The sequence below is a fragment of the Pseudophryne corroboree genome, chromosome 5, assembly GCF_028390025.1.
Source record: "Pseudophryne corroboree isolate aPseCor3 chromosome 5, aPseCor3.hap2, whole genome shotgun sequence".
Lineage (NCBI taxonomy): Eukaryota > Metazoa > Chordata > Amphibia > Anura > Myobatrachidae > Pseudophryne > Pseudophryne corroboree.
In genome coordinates this window covers 318,505,308-318,524,886 of record NC_086448.1, presented here as the reverse complement: position 1 = coordinate 318,524,886, position 19,579 = coordinate 318,505,308, and the positions used below count along the sequence as shown (strand labels likewise).

The 19,579-nt window shown below is 45.4% G+C and overlaps 1 pseudogene; it reads right to left on the bottom strand.

The window, feature by feature from the left end:
* Positions 1 to 930: 930 nt before the first annotated feature.
* LOC134929835 (5S ribosomal RNA) lies at positions 931 to 1,050 on the bottom strand (annotated as a pseudogene).
* Between the last annotated feature and the right edge of the window lie 18,529 nt (positions 1,051 to 19,579).

Sequence of the window (19,579 nt, the reverse complement as noted above, 5' to 3'; positions counted from 1 at the left end):
ACAGGGAATTGAGACAAGGGACGAGGATGTAATCCTGTCGCTGTACAAATCATTGGTACGTCCGCGCACCACTGTATAAAAATATATCGGTGAACTCGAAAGGGTTCAAAGGCGAGCTACTAAATTGATTAAAGGGCTAGAGGGACTGGATTAGAAGGAAAGGCTTACTAGGTTGAATATGTATACAATGGAAAAGAGGCGTCTAAGAGGAGACATTATTAATATCTTCAAATATCTATCTAAATCTCATGATCCTTACTAGGCATTTCTCATACACCATATTGGACTCCGTTGTGAGTCGTGGGGAAAATACCTACTCTTGGATAATTAGATAAGGAAATGGGGTTTAGGAGGGAACCGCACCAGTCCAAAAAGGATTTTTTGAACAATTAGTAGCCACTGAAAAAACTGAATTTAAATGGAATTTCTTCTATATATGGCAACCATGGATGTTGTAAGGGTATATCCCAGTATCATATAATGTTGCTTTCAGTGGTGCTCCCTAGAGTCAAAAAGTATCAAGTACAAAAGGACCAGAAAGAGAGGTTTGAAAAGAAAGACTCTTTTTTGGGAGCACTCTAATTCAGAGGTTATTGGTATAATTTGTAAATTATCAATAAAAACTATTTAATTAACGAAAGTCAAATTCTAGGAGTGACTGTATGTGAAAAATATAGCTTAGCGAAAATATTGATAAATTAAATTATTCGTGATCTCCAAATTCACGATTTATAAATTGCCAGGAGTAAAATTCTGTGATGCTTTTGTCAACAAAATTCTGCATACTATATCTTATGAAATGTATGACCATCATTCATACTGCTAATATCCATTACGGATTTTTATAAATGCAGAGAATAAAATCATTGGTCATACGAATCCCAATATTGGATGACATAAAGTTGAGTGCCACTGTGTCCAATAGCCAATTTATTGCAGTACCAGGGTGTTCAAAGGAGGTCTCCCTTACTCGTACTGACCCGGCCTTTCACTGCTTAGCTTCCAAGTTCAGAAGAGATTGGGCATCTCCAGTGAAGTGTGACCGCAATTATTGGACTTCTCTCTGTGGTCACTCCAAATGTATGCCAAGTGGTTGCTATATATTAGGAATGGAGAGCATACGTGATTCGTAACAGGTAGGTTACAAATGAAAGAGATTACATACAATCAGCTGATTGATCAGCATATGACACAACGATCACAGAAGTTAATTATATCTGCATAGTCACTTAGATATGTGGAAAAAATTCAAATGTACCACATCTAAGATAATATGTGACACGGCGGTCACAAAAATTAAGGAAATAAACACGTACAGTCATGAATATTCAGCAGATGTGACAAAGCGGCCACAAGAAAAGAAATTAGATGTATGTAATCATCTTAACAATCACCAACTGATTAATCAGCATATGACACAGTGGTCACAAAGTGATAATTATAAACACAGTCCCTTAATTATGTGACTGAGTTTTTTTTGATTGACGTACAGTCAGCTGATAGACAGGTACGTGACACAGCGGCCGCAAAAAAGAAATTAGATGCATGTAATCATCTTAAACAATCACCAGCTAATTAATTAGCATATGACACAGTGGTCACAAAGAGATACTTATAAACACAATCCCTTAATTATACAGCATGTGACATAGCAGTCACAGAAGACATATTGATAAGTTATTAAGAATAATATATGTGGGAAATTTCATAATGCCACATATCATCACTAATTGATTATCCTTATATCTGAGCTTAGGACAGATCACCAGTACGGCCGTACCAATTTGCTTAAATGCTTAATTTAGTTTATGCTGTAGAAGACAGCATGTATATATTAGAGATGAGCGGGTTCGGTTTCTCTGAATCCGAACCCGCCCGAACTTCATGGTTTTTTTCACGGGTCCGAGCAGACTCGGATCCTCCCGCCTTGCTCGGTTAACCCGAGCGCGCCCGAACGTCATCATGACGCTGTCGGATTCTCGCGAGACTCGGATTCTATATAAGGAGCCGCGCGTCGCCGCCATTTTCACACGTGCATTGAGATTGATAGGGAGAGGACGTGGCTGGCGTCCTCTCCATTTAGATTAGAAGAGAGAGAGAGAGAGAGAGAGATTGACCTGATTTACTGGAGCTTAGGAGTACTGTAGAAGTGTAGAGAGTGCAGAGTTTACTAGTGACTGACCACAGTGACCACCAGACAGTGCAGTTTTATTTAATATATCCGTTCTCTGCCTGAAAAAAACGATACACACAGTGACTCAGTCACATACCATATCTGTGTGCACTGCTCAGCCCAGTGTGCTGCATCATCTATGTATATATATCTGACTGTGCTCAGCTCACACAGCTTATAATTGTGGGGGAGACTGGGGAGCACTGCAGTGCCAGTTATAGGTTATAGCAGGAGCCAGGAGTACATATTATATTAAAATTAAACAGTGCACACTTTTGCTGCAGGAGTGCCACTGCCAGTGTGACTGACCAGTGACCTGACCACACTGACCACCAGTATAGTTAGTAGTATACTATATTGTGATTGCCTGAAAAAGTTAAACACTCGTCGTGTGACTTCACTTGTGTGGTGTTTTTTTTTTTATTCTATAAAAAACTCATTTTGCTGACAGACAGTGTCCAGCAGGTCCGTCATTATATAATATATACCTGTCCGGCTGCAGTAGTGATATATATATATTTTTTATATCATTATTTATCATCCAGTCGCAGCAGACACAGTACGGTAGTTCACGGCTGTAGCTACCTCTGTGTCGGCACTCGGCAGTCCATCCATAATTGTATACCACCTACCCGTGGTTTTTTTTTCTTTCTTCTTTATACATACATACTACTACATCTCTTTATCAACCAGTCTATATTAGCAGCAGACACAGTACAGTACGGTAGTCCACGGCTGTAGCTACCTCTGTGTCGGCACTCGGCAGTCCGTCCATAATTGTATACCACCTACCCGTGGTTTTTTTTTCTTTCTTCTTTATACATACATACTACTACATCTCTTTATCAACCAGTCTATATTAGCAGCAGACACAGTACAGTACGGTAGTTCACGGCTGTAGCTACCTCTGTGTCGGCACTCGGCAGTCCGTCCATAATTGTATACCACCTACCCGTGGTTTTTTTTTCTTCTTTATACATACATACTACTACATCTCTTTATCAACCAGTCTATATTAGCAGCAGACACAGTACAGTACGGTAGTTCACGGCTGTAGCAACCTCTGTGTCGGCACTCGGCAGTCCGTCCATAATTGTATACCACCTACCCGTGGTTTTTTTTTCTTTCTTCTTTATACTTATACATACTACTACATCTCTTTATCAACCAGTCTATATTAGCAGCAGACACAGTACAGTACGGTAGTCCACGGCTGTAGCTACCTCTGTGTCGGCACTCGGCAGTCCGTCCATAATTGTATACCACCTACCCGTGGTTTTTTTTTCTTTCTTCTTTATACTTATACATACTACTACATCTCTTTATCAACCAGTCTATATTAGCAGCAGACACAGTACAGTACGGTAGTCTACGGCTGTAGCTACCTCTGTGTCGGCACTCGGCAGTCCGTCCATAATTGTATACCACCTACCCGTGTTTTTTTTTTCTTTCTTCTTTATACTTATACATACTACTACATCTCTTTATCAACCAGTCTATATTAGCAGCAGACACAGTACAGTACGGTAGTCCACGGCTGTAGCTACCTATGTGTCGGCACTCGGCAGTCCGTCCATAATTGTATACCACCTACCCGTGGTTTTTTTTTCTTTCTTCTTTATACTTATACATACTACTACATCTCTTTATCAACCAGTCTATATTAGCAGCAGACACAGTACAGTACGGTAGTCCACGGCTGTAGCTACCTCTGTGTCGGCACTCGGCAGTCCGTCCATAATTGTATACCACCTACCCGTGGTTTTTTTTCTTTCTTCTTTATACTTATACATACTACTACATCTCTTTATCAACCAGTCTATATTAGCAGCAGACACAGTACAGTACGGTAGTCCACGGCTGTAGCTACCTCTGTGTCGGCACTCGGCAGTCCGTCCATAATTGTATACCACCTACCCGTGGTTTTTTTTTCTTTCTTCTTTATACTTATACATACTACTACATCTCTTTATCAACCAGTCTATATTAGCAGCAGACACAGTACAGTACGGTAGTTCACGGCTGTAGCTACCTCTGTGTCGGCACTCGGCAGTCCGTCCATAATTGTATACTAGTATCCATCCATCTCCATTGTTTACCTGAGGTGCCTTTTAGTTGTGCCTATTAAAATATGGAGAACAAAAATGTTGAGGTTCCAAAATTAGGGAAAGATCAAGATCCACTTCCACCTCGTGCTGAAGCTGCTGCCACTAGTCATGGCTGAGACGATGAAATGCCAGCAACGTCGTCTGCCAAGGCCGATGCCCAATGTCATAGTACAGAGCATGTCAAATCCAAAACACCAAATATCAGTAAAAAAAGGACTCCAAAACCTAAAATAAAATTGTCGGAGGAGAAGCGTAAACTTGCCAATATGCCATTTACCACACGGAGTGGCAAGGAACGGCTGAGGCCCTGGCCTATGTTCATGGCTAGTGGTTCAGCTTCACATGAGGATGGAGGCACTCAGCCTCTCGCTAGAAAAATGAAAAGACTCAAGCTGGCAAAAGCAGTAGCACCGCAAAGAACTGTGCGTTCTTCGAAATCCCAAATCCACAAGGAGAGTCCAATTGTGTCGGTTGCGATGCCTGACCTTCCCAACACTGGACGTGAAGAGCATGCGCCTTCCACCATTTGCACGCCCCCTGCAAGTGCTGGAAGGAGCACCCGCAGTCCAGTTCCTGATAGTCAGATTGAAGATGTCAGTGTTGAAGTACACCAGGATGAGGAGGATATGGGTGTTGCTGGCGCTGGGGAGGAAATTGACCAGGAGGATTCTGATGGTGAGGTGGTTTGTTTAAGTCAGGCACCCGGGGAGACACCTGTTGTCCGTGGGAGGAATATGGCCGTTGACATGCCTGGTGAAAATACCAAAAAAATCAGCTCTTCGGTGTGGAGGTATTTCAACAGAAATGCGGACAACAGGTGTCAAGCCGTGTGTTCCCTTTGTCAAGCTGTAAAAAGTAGGGGTAAGGACGTTAACCACCTCGGAACATCCTCCCTTATACGTCACCTGCAGCGCATTCATAATAAGTCAGTGACAAGTTCAAAAACTTTGGGTGACAGCGGAAGCAGTCCACTGACCAGTAAATCCCTTCCTCTTGTAACCAAGCTCACGCAAACCACCCCACCAACTCCCTCAGTGTCAATTTCCTCCTTCCCCAGGAATGCCAATAGTCCTGCAGGCCATGTCACTGGCAATTCTGACGAGTCCTCTCCTGCCTGGGATTCCTCCGATGCATCCTTGCGTGTAACGCCTACTGCTGCTGGCGCTGCTGTTGTTGCTGCTGGGAGTCGATGGTCATCCCAGAGGGGAAGTCGTAAGACCACTTTTACTACTTCCACCAAGCAATTGACTGTCCAACAGTCCTTTGCGAGGAAGATGAAATATCACAGCAGTCATCCTACTGCAAAGCGGATAACTGAGGCCTTGGCATCCTGGGTGGTGAGAAACGTGGTTCCGGTATCCATCATTACTGCAGAGCCAACTAGAGATTTGTTGGAGGTACTGTGTCCCCGGTACCAAATACCATCTAGGTTCCATTTCTCTAGGCAGGCGATACCGAAAATTTACACAGACCTCAGAAAAAGAGTCACCAGTGTCCTAAAAAATGCAGCTGTACCCAATGTCCACTTAACCACGGACATGTGGACAAGTGGAGCAGGGCAGGGTCAGGACTATATGACTGTGACAGCCCACTGGGTAGATGTATGGACTCCCGCCGCAAGAACAGCAGCGGCGGCACCAGTAGCAGCATCTCGCAAACGCCAACTCTTTCCTAGGCAGGCTACGCTTTGTATCACCGCCTTCCAGAATACGCACACAGCTGAAAACCTCTTACGGCAACTGAGGAAGATCATCGCGGAATGGCTTACCCCAATTGGACTCTCCTGTGGATTTGTGGCATCGGACAACGCCAGCAATATTGTGTGTGCATTAAATATGGGCAAATTCCAGCACGTCCCATGTTTTGCACATACCTTGAATTTGGTGGTGCAGAATTATTTAAAAAACAACAGGGGCGTGCAAGAGATGCTGTCGGTGGCCAGAAGAATTGCGGGACACTTTCGGCGTACAGGCACCACGTACAGAAGACTGGAGCACCACCAAAAACTACTGAACCTGCCCTGCCATCATCTGAAGCAAGAAGTGGTAACGAGGTGGAATTCAACCCTCTATATGCTTCAGAGGTTGGAGGAGCAGCAAAAGGCCATTCAAGCCTATACAATTGAGCACGATATAGGAGGTGGAATGCACCTGTCTCAAGCGCAGTGGAGAATGATTTCAACGTTGTGCAAGGTTCTGCTGCCCTTTGAACTTGCCACACGTGAAGTCAGTTCAGACACTGCCAGCCTGAGTCAGGTCATTCCCCTCATCAGGCTTTTGCAGAAGAAGCTGGAGACATTGAAGGAGGAGCTAACACGGAGCGATTCCGCTAGGCATGTGGGACTTGTGGATGGAGCCCTTAATTCGCTTAACAAGGATTCACGGGTGGTCAATCTATTGAAATCAGAGCACTACATTTTGGCCACCATGCTCGATCTTAGATTTAAAGCCTACCTTGGATCTCTCTTTCCGGCAGACACAAGTCTGCTGGGGTTGAAAGACCTGCTGGTGAGAAAATTGTCAAGTCAAGCGGAACGCGACCTGTCAACATCTCCTCCTTCACATTCTCCCGCAACTGGGGGTGCGAGGAAAAGGCTCAGAATTCCGAGCCCACCCGCTGGCGGTGATGCAGGGCAGTCTGGAGCGACTGCTGATGCTGACATCTGGTCCGGACTGAAGGACCTGACAACGATTACGGACATGTCGTCTACTGTCACTGCATATGATTCTCTCACCATTGAAAGAATGGTGGAGGATTATATGAGTGACCGCATCCAAGTAGGCACGTCACACAGTCCATACTTATACTGGCAGGAAAAAGAGGCAATTTGGAGGCCATTGCACAAACTGGCTTTATTCTACCTAAGTTGCCCTCCCACAAGTGTGTACTCCGAAAGAGTGTTTAGTGCTGCCGCTCACCTTGTCAGCAATCGGCGTACGAGGTTACATCCAGAAAATGTGGAGAAGATGATGTTCATTAAAATGAATTATAATCAATTCCTCCGCGGAGACATTGACCAGCAGCAATTGCCTCCACAAAGTACACAGGGAGCTGAGATGGTGGATTCCAGTGGGGACGAATTGATAATCTGTGAGGAGGGGGATGTACACGGTGATATATCGGAGGATGATGATGAGGTGGACATCTTGCCTCTGTAGAGCCAGTTTGTGCAAGGAGAGATTAATTGCTTCTTTTTTGGGGGGGGTCCAAACCAACCCGTCATATCAGTCACAGTCGTGTGGCAGACCCTGTCACTGAAATGATGGGTTGGTTAAAGTGTGCACGTCCTGTTTTGTTTATACAACATAAGGGTGGGTGGGAGGGCCCAAGGACAATTCCATCTTGCACCTCTTTTTTCTTTTCTTTTTCTTTGCGTCATGTGCTGTTTGGGGAGGGTTTTTTGGAAGGGACATCCTGCGTGACACTGCAGTGCCACTCCTAAATGGGCCCGGTGTTTGTGTCGGCCACTAGGGTCGCTTATCTTACTCACACAGTCAGCTACCTCATTGCGCCTCTTTTTTTCTTTGCGTCATGTGCTGTTTGGGGAGGGTTTTTTGGAAGGGACATCCTGCGTGACACTGCAGTGCCACTCCTAAATGGGCCCGGTGTTTGTGTCGGCCACTACGGTCGCTAATCTTACTCACACAGCTACCTCATTGCGCCTCTTTTTTTCTTTGCGTCATGTGCTGTTTGGGGAGGGTTTTTTGGAAGGGACATCCTGCGTGACACTGCAGTGCCACTCCTAAATGGGCCCGGTGTTTGTGTCGGCCACTAGGGTCGCTTATCTTACTCACACAGTCAGCTACCTCATTGCGCCTCTTTTTTTCTTTGCGTCATGTGCTGTTTGGGGAGTGTTTTTTGGAAGGGCCATCCTGCGTGACACTGCAGTGCCACTCCTAGATGGGCCCGGTGTTTGTGTCGGCCACTAGGGTCGCTAATCTTACTCACACAGCTACCTCATTGCGCCTCTTTTTTACTTTGCGTCATGTGCTGTTTGGGGAGGGTTTTTTGGAATGGACATCCTGCGTGACACTGCAGTGCCACTCCTAAATGGGCCCGGTGTTTGTGTCGGCCACTAGGGTCGCTTATCTTACTCACACAGTCAGATACCTCATTGCGCCTCTTTTTTTCTTTGCGTCATGTGCTGTTTGGGGAGGGTTTTTTGGAAGGGACATCCTGCGTGACACTGCAGTGCCACTCCTAAATGGGCCCGGTGTTTGTGTCGGCCACTAGGGTCGCTAATCTTACTCACACAGCTACCTCATTGCGCCTCTTTTTTTCTTTGCGTCATGTGCTGTTTGGGGAGGGTTTTTTGGAAGGGACATCCTGCGTGACACTGCAGTGCCACTCCTAGATGGGCCAGGTGTTTGTGTCGGCCACTAGGGTCGCTTAGCTTAGTGATCCAGCGACCTCGGTGCAAATTTTAGGACTAAAAATAATATTGTGAGGTGTGAGGTATTCAGAATAGACTGAAAATGAGTGGAAATTATGGTTTTTGAGGTTAATAATAATATGGGATCAAAATGACCCCCAAATTCTATGATTTAAGCTGTTTTTTAGGGTTTTTTGAAAAAAACACCCGAATCCAAAACACACCCGAATCCGACAAAAAAAATTCGGTGAGGTTTTGCCAAAACGCGGTCGAACCCAAAACACGGCCGCGGAACCGAACCCAAAACCAAAACACAAAACCCGAAAAATTTCAGGCGCTCATCACTAGTATATATGGCGTAATAACAGACAGACGGACATATATTAAACGGATACCAGCTCTTTGTGATGGACCCCGTATGGCGTAATAACAGACAAACGGACATATATTAAACGGATACTGGCTCTTTGTGATGGACCCCTCTGGGTCACAGAAGGGAAGGGAGAAAAAAAGGGGGGGAAGGGGGGAAGGAAGGAGAGAAGGGGAAGGGGAAAAATATGTATCACAGCAGGTTATAAATGAACCTACAGAGAATGTTCATGAAATTGCTATACTGTTGTAAGGTTTATTGGAAGTTGCTGCAATAAACAATAAATTCTTGAATAGCAATAAGAAATTGAACTTACTGTATGTAGGATGTCTCTAATGTTCAGAGTTCTTTATGAAAGATGTTTGCAGGAAAGGATAAGAACAAATGGCTATTAAGTCAGACAGTTAAAGCCTTGCAAATTAATATTGTGGAGTGAATGGATTTGACATTAGTGTGGAGTGTATACGATACCAGTGCTGGTATATGTGCTGTCCGTTCCGCTTTTGGCCGTATAGAAGCACCGGAGACTGCAGCGGAGTGTGTCCGTATTGATGCTCCAAGAGAGCGGTAGTTTGGGGCCGTTGCCGTGGAGACACTTCGGAAGCTGCAGCGGCGTATGTCCGTGGTCTCTCTCTGGGAGAGCGATGGCTTGGGGCCGTTGCCTGGTGATGGTCTAAGCGCTCCGGCTAGCGCGGTCACGTGTGCGCAGCACGTGATCGCTAAACCTGACGTATGTTTCGCAAGATAAGCTTGGTCACAGGACGTAATGAGGTCACTGAAGGTTCCAGTTTATGTAGAGCAGGGCTCATAGCTGATTGGGTAAACTTTTTGACAGGCATGCTGATACCCCAATCTTGTTTAGGTTATATTGATCTCTCAGGTTGGACAGCATTAATAGTTGCAACAGCTTATGTTTAATTGTAGTTGATTTAACATACAGATAAATTTGTCTGGATAAGCTAAGTAAAATAAATAAAAGAAAAATATAATTATATTATGAGAAGAATATATGATTATTGTGCAAGTGATGATTTTATTAGATAATACATGACAGTGACATGATTACTTGATTGATAGATTAATTAAAGAGTAAGTGGTGTAATTAAAGGGTTGATGATTTTTATATATATTTTTTATATATTATATTTGATGAGAAGAGTGGGAATGGGATAATGAGGAATATGAGAAAGGGAGTGAGGGAAAGGATGGTGAGTGAGGAACACGATTGGGGAAAGGATGGCACTTACACATGATGAAAATGAATTAATTTAGGAGGGCAGGTATAATGAATATGAGGAGAGCCCGTGTGAAAAGCGTAAGGGTGAAAAAAACGTGAATAATATACTATTATTAATGAGTGGGATGTTATGAAAAAAAATATTATGACCATATATTTTATGTGAATTAGCTGTAACTGGAAAGAAAGACTGTATTGGATAACAAAAGTTCTAATATGATGACATTAATTTAAATATACCCCATAGTTTATGTATTCATTCATGCCTGTTGGGTGTAAAGATCCCATCTTAAAGATCCATTCACTCTCTCTTTTCAGTAAGTTCTCGGTTAGATTACCTCCTCGTATTCCGAGTTTGATTTTCTCCAAGCCAAAGATTTTGAGCTCCTCCCATCTATTTTCATGATGGGTGTGAAAATGGCGAGCGACTGAGGTTAATTGCTTTATCTTGGCCTTGTCCGTGATGGCATTACGTATAGATCCTACATGTTCTAGGACTCGCTGTTTAAGCGGACGAGTTGTCATGCCAATGTATTTTTGGTTACAGCTACATTTCAGGCAGTAGATAACCCCTTCCGTTTGGCAGTTCATGTAGTCTTTTATTTGTATCATCTTTCCAAATTTGTCTTCTATTTCCTTTGTTGGATGAATATATTTGCAAGCTTTGCATTTACCACAGGGATATGTTCCAGTGACTATTGGTCTTTTAGTAGAGAGTTTTTGAAAATGACTGCTTACAAGTCTGTCTTTAAGGTTTTTGGATCTGCGCCAACTCATGGCGACCTTGGGACCCAAATTTTTGGATAAAGTAGAGTCTGCATGTAGAATATGCCAATGTTTCTGTATTGCTGTATTCACCTTCTTCCATTCTCGGCAAAAATTTCCAACAAAACGGATGGTATTATCAGTATTAGGACTCTTTGGTTCTCTCTTGTAAATTAAATCCTCTCTTTTAATGGTTTTGACCGTTTTCATGGCTTTTTTTATGGAAGGTTTTACTGTATCCCCTATCGCATAGTCTATTTGTGAGTTCTGTGCTTTGTGTTGTGAATTCCTTATCATCTAAGCAGTTCCTGCGGAGTCGGAGAAATTCCCCTTTTGGGATATTTTCTATAGTTAGGGGAAAGTGGGAACTGGTTTGATGTAATAAAGTGTTTGTTGCTGTGCTCTTCCGATATAGTTTTGTGGCAATAATTCCTTCAGAGTTCTTGTAGATCATCAGGTCCAAAAATGGAAGTTCTGATTGGCTTATACTGTGTGTTAAATGAATATTCAGATCATTCTTGTTAAGATGTTCTATGAATTGGTGCAACAATTGTAGGTCACCCTCCCAGATCATAAAAATATTGTCTATATATCTGTTCCACATAACGACATGAGACGTGAATATGTCATTGTGGTCTTTAAAGATGATTTCCTTCTCCCACCATCCAAGGAATATGTTGGCATATGTGGGCGCACAGGCCGCCCCCATAGCCGTGCCCCTTGTTTGGAGGTAGAATTTATCATTAAATGTAAAAAAATTGTAATGTAACACAAAATGGACTAACTTAATCAAAAAAAGATGAAAGTCCTTCTTTGGTTCATTATGTAGATAATATTCTACCGCTCTTATCCCATCTTTATGACCTATTGATGTATATAGTGCCTCAACATCCAGTGACACCAAGTATTGATTTTCTTCTAGTCTCAAATCATGCAGTTTCCTCAATATATCGGTTGTGTCCTGGACATATGAGGGAAGGTCCAGGACATATTGTCTGAGGTGTAAGTCAAGGAAGATACTCGCCTTTTCTGTTAATCCCCCTATCCCAGACACAATGGGTCTCCCTGGGGGAGTTTGGATGTTTTTGTGTATTTTGGGCAATTAGATACACAACACTAAATTTACCCTTAACATTTCTGCCCAAATTTCCAACCTGAGGGAATTTTTCATGCAATTGCTAAACTCTTGATTGTAGAGATGCCCCTAATCTGTTAGCTTTGATTTCAATTTCACTGCAGGTTTTAGGTAATTGACCCATTCAGCATTAGCAGCCTGATGTTGCTGCTCTTATATCGTACAACCTCTGAAAACTAAAAGTTTCTTCAGATGCTGTTAATTCCTAGAGTCATTCTCCTTCCTATGGGAAGAAAGTCTGGATAGTGAAGAGGGATCCGTTCAAATCCCTCTGCCCCCTCCAGCTCTCTCTGTGCACATGTGCACTTGTACTGCCCATTCTCTGTATAAGCTTGTTGGTGTAAACACCAGAGAAAGTCCTGGAGGGTGAACAGCTCGGCGATGGCAGTAATAGATGGGATGGCAACAGGATTGGGCCTGGACCAAAGAGTAACCCTGGACTTTCTCTGGTTGGGTGGTCTTCAGGTTGCCGAATGTCGGGCTCCCGGCGCACAGTATACCGGCGCCGGAATCCCGGCGCCCAGCATACCGACAGGTATTCTTCCTCATGGGGGTCCCTCGTGGGGGTCCCTCGCAAGGGGCTCGTTTGTACTCGCCACGCTGTCGGTATGCCGGTGGTCGGGCTTCCGGTGTTGGTATGCTGGTCGCCGGGAGCCCGGCTGCCGGCATACCATACTACACCCCTCTGGTTTACACCAACGCGTTCAAAGACATGTATGTTGTCAGTAATTTCAGCAGTCGGTAATTGCTTTGTTTCTGTCACTGCGGGATTGTGTTCACTAGGGTGCAGTATCTGTTACTGACGGTCGGGATGCCGGCTGTCAGTATACCGACAACGGCATCCCGGTCATCAGTATGCCGGCAGCAGGCCGAGCGCAAAGAGCCCCCTTGCGAACACTGTTATGGACACCTACGAGTGGGATAAGCACCTGTGTCCGGGGATTCCGGCTGTTGGTATTGTCAGAAGTAGGGATTCTGGCGTTGGTATACTGACCGCCAGGATTCCGACTACCGGCAAATTAACTGCATCCTGTTCATTATCAGTGCTCTGAACTACAGCTTTTAGTGTTTTGGATTTATTGTTTTATATTGGTTATTTTATTAAACGTATTATGCTGTACAGTATGTCTTTCTCTTTCTTGATATGTATGTCCACGATGACTGGATACACATACTTCATGCATTTATCGGAGAGAAATGAGGAAGGAGTTAACCAATTCCACTAAAGGAATCGCCGTGAGAAACGGTTGATAAGAGGAATTCTGAAAGGTTTGTGATTGGACACACTCCTGTATTAAGGGACATATTATTTTTATACATATTAATTTTTATAGGGGCGCTAATGGATAGATTGCATTAGGTGGTACATTCTTAATACTTAACTGAATCAACAGTCAGGATGTCGACCGTACACAGGTGATGTATGAAAGTATACAGAAATTTGTATCCATGAGGAAATATAAAGTTCAGAGCTGTACATTTTCCAGTCCTGTACTGTTTTTTTATACAAATATTATTATTAAGCACCGTACATAGTAAATGGTTGTTAAATCCAGGTTATGATAGTAGAGACATAGTGAGATTTTGCTAGTATTGTGGATGGAATACAATAACATAAGCAACATGCTTATTCATTGCAGTTTTAGAACTTCCAGGAAAGCACTTTTCCCTTTCCCTTTAGTACTCTTTTCCTGTATTCAGTGTGGCCTAAATACCCTCCTGTTGCAGGAAATACGTCTGATCGGAAACTGTTAACTGTATTCATTGTGCCCCAAAGGTGGCAGTGTGGGAAGCTTATCTGCATAAATCACCAGTCACATTAAAGTGTCTTTTAGATAAAGTGTGTATTCCGCTTCAAAACTAGATAGAACTCAAGAATTACATGAAAATAAAGCCACAGTTGAAAGTGCAGGCTACATAGCATCCCTGTGACTACTGATACTGACAATGTTCCTGTTTCCCAAGGTCAGGGTAGTCTTCAGGTGGAAGTTGGAGATTAACACATATTGATCAATTGATTAACTTTAAAGTGTAGAATATCACACACACACACTGCTGTATATTTAATCAACTGCATACCTAATAAATGAAAAAATGATGGAAGCAATTGATAGTATAAGGTCCATGGACATATTCTCTCCCACGGACATAAAATACTATATGTGATGATATTTCTTTATTAAACAGTCTAATTGCTTAAAAAAAAAAGGGGGGGGGGGGTTACAATTTATTGAAGTCTATAACTGCTAGGATGACGATGTAAGATAAACATACAAAGATATCTGAGCAATCAAAATAAACAATGACAACATAAATCTAATGCCATAATGCTTTACTGACCATAGCAATGGCAACTTAAATTAGCTTCAACCTCTTATGCAAGCTAACTTTAGGCAGAGGCATAACCGGGTGTGGTGACACCTGGAGCACACTCTGTACTATGACCCCCCCTCCCCCGCTCAGGCCGCAGGAGCCGGGGGCGTGGCCCAATTTGAAAGGGGCGTGGCCTCACAGGCCTTTTCTCCTTTGTTCTGGGGGCATGTCCGGCATCCCTGAAGATGCTGGCTGCCCCCGGAGACTGGACTGGGTGTGTGCAGACTCTTATCTGTGACAGGAGCCGAGTGCTGCAGAATATTATCTCACTGCAGCACTCGGCTCCTGTCACTGCAGAAGAGCTGGCACTTTGGTGTCACCCCTTCCGAGGGGAACAACCGGGTGCTGGCCGCACCCCCCGCACCCACCTTCTGATGCCACTGCTTTGGGGATGCCATGATAAAAGATTACATTGTAAGTTACTTTTTTATCTGGCATCTTAAGCGTCATTTGTCATAGGATTATTAGTCTCAGGGGGTAATTCAGATCTGATCGCTAGTGTGCGTTTTCGCACAGCGGATGATCAGATCCGAACTGCGCATGCACTGCACTGCGCCGGCGTGTCGCACAGCTACAACGGGCTTTGCCGGTCAGTGATGGGATGGTGCGAAAATCCGAACCCACGGGCATTGACAAGGTGATTGACAAGAAGAAGCCGTTCATGGGTGGCAACTGACCGTTTTCCAGGAGTATCTGAAAAAACTCAGGTAGGCTCAGGTGTTTTCAGGGAGGGTGTCTGACGTCAGCTCCAGCCCCGATCAGCAGGAATCAATCACATGGGAAGAGTAAGTTCTGTGCTGCGCAGAGACTGCACAAAATCAGTTTGCGCAGCTCTGCTACACATGCGATCGCACACTTGCGCAGAGATTTAACCCTCATCCTGTAGGCGGCAACTATCTGATCGCTGGGCAGCAAAAAACACAGCCTAGCGATCAGATCTAAATTAGGCCCTCTAAGCATTAAACAGTTCCAAAAAACTTTTGTTTTCATAATTAAGGCATAAACCTTATACATTTATTCATGGTGAATACACAATTTTTATGGTCCACATACCCACAGAAGATTAGTGAAATACTTGCCATCCACCCTTCCATGGGGTGACACCAAAATACTGGCTCCTCCGCAGTGACAGGATACAGAAGCTGCAGTGTGAAACTATCCTACAGCAGAAGAAGCTGGCATTGCAGGCACTAGTCTCCGAGGGTAGGCCAGCATCTCCGGGGATGCTGAGCAGACCCCATAGTGATGCAAGCGTGGGGCTTCATGCTAGGCCACGCCCCGATATCAACATCATCAGGCAGACTCTTGTGAAGCCACATCCCTTTTTGGATGCGGGCAACCCAGATGTTGCCACTGATCATTATTGTATGTAGCAGTGGCGTAACTAGAAATTTTTCTCCCCCAAGCCAAAAAATTCTTCGCCCCCCCCCCCATAATTGGCACTAGTAAAGGGACAAATATGCGCGCGCCGCCGCCAAAAAGGGTGTGTGGCTTTGTTGAAATGGGCGTGGCTTCGCGTAAAGGGGCGTGGCATTGCAGGAAAAGACTACCTTATACCCCAGTTTTGCAACCTGCACGCCCAGACGTTAGCCACCACAGGAAAGAAAAATAATCCTGATTCATGCCCCTTACATTATTTGTCAATTTTCCTCCTTATAGTGATGCCCAGTATACATTATTCTTCATACTGCAATGGCCTTAGCCATTATGCCACACACAACAATGCACATGACACAATATGCACACACTGTAATGCCCCCGACACATTATGCCACACACCGTAATGCCTGTGACACATTATGACAGGAATCGCAATGCCCGTTATACATTATGCTACACACCGTATCTGTGACACAGTATGACACATACCGCAATGCCCGTTATACATTATGCCACACCGCAATGACCCCGAGACATTATACCACATTCCACAATGCCCGTGATATAGTATACAACACACCGTAATGCCTGACACATTATGACACACACCGCAATGTCCGTGATACATTATGCCATACACCGTAATGCCCATTACACATTAAGTTCTACAGTAAGGCTTCTAATTACTTTTAAATTACCTGCTCGTTGCCAGGGGTTTCATGCTCTTGGTTCCATGCACGGTGCCAGGGGTTTTCATGCTCAGGGTGTCATGCTCGTTGCCAGGGGTTTCATGCACTGGGTGTCATGCTCGTTGCCAGGGGTTTCATGCACTGGGTGTCATGCTCGTGGCCAGGGGTTTCATGCACTGGGTGTCATGCTCGTTGCTAGGGGGTAGTGCTTGTTGCTAGGGCCGTGCTCCCAGTGCCACATATGCCCCCAGTGCCAGATATTCCCCCACAGTGCCAGGTATATGCCCCCAGTGCCAGATATTCCCCCTTTAAGTGCCACATATGCCCCCTCAGTGCCTGCTCCCCCCAGTGCCAGATATTCCCCCACAGTGCCAGGTATATGCCCCCAGTGCCAGATAGTCCCCCACAGTGCCAGGTATATGCCCCCAGTGCCAGATAGTCCCCCACAGTGCCAGGTATATGCCCCCAGTGCCAGATATTCCCCCACAGTGCCAGGTATATGCCCCCAGTGCCAGATAGTCCCCCATAGTGCCAGGTATATGCCCCCAGTGCCAGATATTCCCCCACAGTGCCAGGTATATGCCCCCAGTGCCAGATAGTCCCCCACAGTCCCAGGTATATGCCCCCAGTGCCAGATAGTCCCCCACAGTGCCAGGTATATGCCCCCAGTGCCAGATATTCCCCCACAGTGCCAGGTATATGCCCCCAGTGCCAGATAGTCCCCCACAGGGCCAGGTATATGCCCCCAGTGCCAGATATTCCCCCACAGTGCCAGGTATATGCCCCCCCCCCAGTGCCATATATTCCCCACAGTGCCTGCTCCCCCTCCCCCCTCCTTTGTGTTGGAGGGACACGGAGGGCACAGCGCGCGCCTCTCCAGTGTCCCTCCTGGCTCTCCGGCCGCTCTAATAAAGGAAGTGCCAGTTCGTGAGCCAATCAGAGCTCACGAACGGCACTTCCTTTATTAGACAGCCGGAGAGCAAGGGAGGGACACAGGGGGGCGCGCGCTGTGCGCTCCGTGTCCCTCCGTACAGCAGCTGAGGGAAGGAGACCTGCAGATTGACATGCGGACGCTCGTCCGCATGTCAATCTGTTCTGTCAGTGGCGCCCCGGCAGCCCCTCGCCCCCCAAGCCACCGCGAGGGCTGCGGGGGTAGTAGTTAGTTACGCCACTGGTATGTAGGTCTCCAATGGCTACTATGTGGTGTAATCTTTTGATCATTATAATCATGTTGGCCAATAGCTTTCCTGGCCTATTAAAATGAAAGGACTTATGTTTAGTAAAGTCTAATTTCAGTTGGGGTTGTTCAAGCAGAAAACATTGTAATAAATTACAGGATTGTGTCTATCTCAGTCAGCGCTGTCTTTCTTTTTATCGGTTTTTCTTGTTTGTATGATGTTATAGGTGTGACTAGCCTATCCAGACAGCTGCTCAACACATATTATTGGAACCACAGCTTGAGCGCCCCTTCCAACTTGATTGGTTATTTCTATTTTTGCTAAAAAAAAAAGGTGTCTACATTTTTTGTGTTTACCATTTTCATGTCGACCTTTACTACTGTGTGTTACGTTCTTTGTGCTCCGAACGGATGATATGGAGTGGTAAGTCCCGAGCACAAGAACGTGACGCTGAAATGATGACTAGGTATAAATACAAACCCCTAGCAACCTAACTCCGCTGTTTCACCAGCGTGGTCCGTCTATGCCTGCGAGACTATGTGTTATCGGGCCCACGGGAGCCGCGTTTGAAGGGCGGATTAGGTCTGCCCAACTCCGATGCCCCCCGGTCTTAGTATGAGATAAGGCGTAAACGGAGATGGGATGATAACAAGGGGACCTCTAACTAAAGACAAAGACTGAGCTAGGGGCTACTTCAGAACTACTAACTAATAGTATGTGCAGCACGGCTGCCAAAGGGAAAGGAAACCAAAGTACGCTATCCAAACCCTACACGGCACCGCCGTATACCAGGAAGGACAGCTATGGCGGAACACCTCCGCAAAAACACCAAAAGAAACAAGAATAAACGGAATTCCACGGGCAAGGCACAGCTGAAGGCCGCTACTCACAACACCGGGAACAACCGTAAGCGAACCAGAATCTTTGGATCTCTAATGCAGGAGACGACCGGCAGGAAGGCCGGAAGAAGTACAAGGATTGGCTTTCGACCCCAGGAGTCAGGACCACCGATACAAGGTGACTGGACTACAGAACACCGGACAGGGAATTTTCTCCAGAGCAGGAATAGCTCACAGGAAGCTATCACCGGCGTCTGTGTAATGCACTGAGAAAGAATATAACAGGGAGCCCTCCAATAGCTGCAGAGAACCTAATTAGGGATGTCATGCAGCTGCCTTGTTGCACGACTCAGAGCTAGACAGGTGTACTTGATTTACATGGCAACGGGGAACGCGGTCCGCCTGTGGCGTCCCCGTTGCCATGGACCCAGCGGCTCCGCGTGCACGGCGTCCTAGCATTGCCAGAGACCCGGCGGCTCAACGCGCCCAGCATCCTGGCATTGCTAGGTGCCCGACGGCTCAGCGCGCACAGCGTCCTGGCGCTGCTAGGCTCCGTGCGGGGGAACAGGGAGGCGCGGTGGCCGTGACTGTTACTTGGTGAGAGCTGCCACGCCTAACAGTACCCCCCCCTTGAGGAGGGGTTAAAGAACCCCTAGATCTTGGTTTCTGAGGAAATTCCTGAAAGAACAACCTCTTAAGTCTAGGGGCATGTAAATCCTTGTCCAGGACCCAAGACCTTTCCTCCGGGCCATATCCTTTCCAATGAACCAAAAAATAGAGCCGACCACGAGAAAACGTAGAATCTAAGACTTTCTCCACAAGGAACTCTTGTTGACCCTGAACATCCACCGGAGGTCTACCCTGTAAAGTCTTCCGAGGAAATCTCTTGGAAAAAATATATGGCTTCAAAAGAGAACAGTGGAAAGTGTTGCCGATTTTAAGTGGTTTAGGCAACCGTAG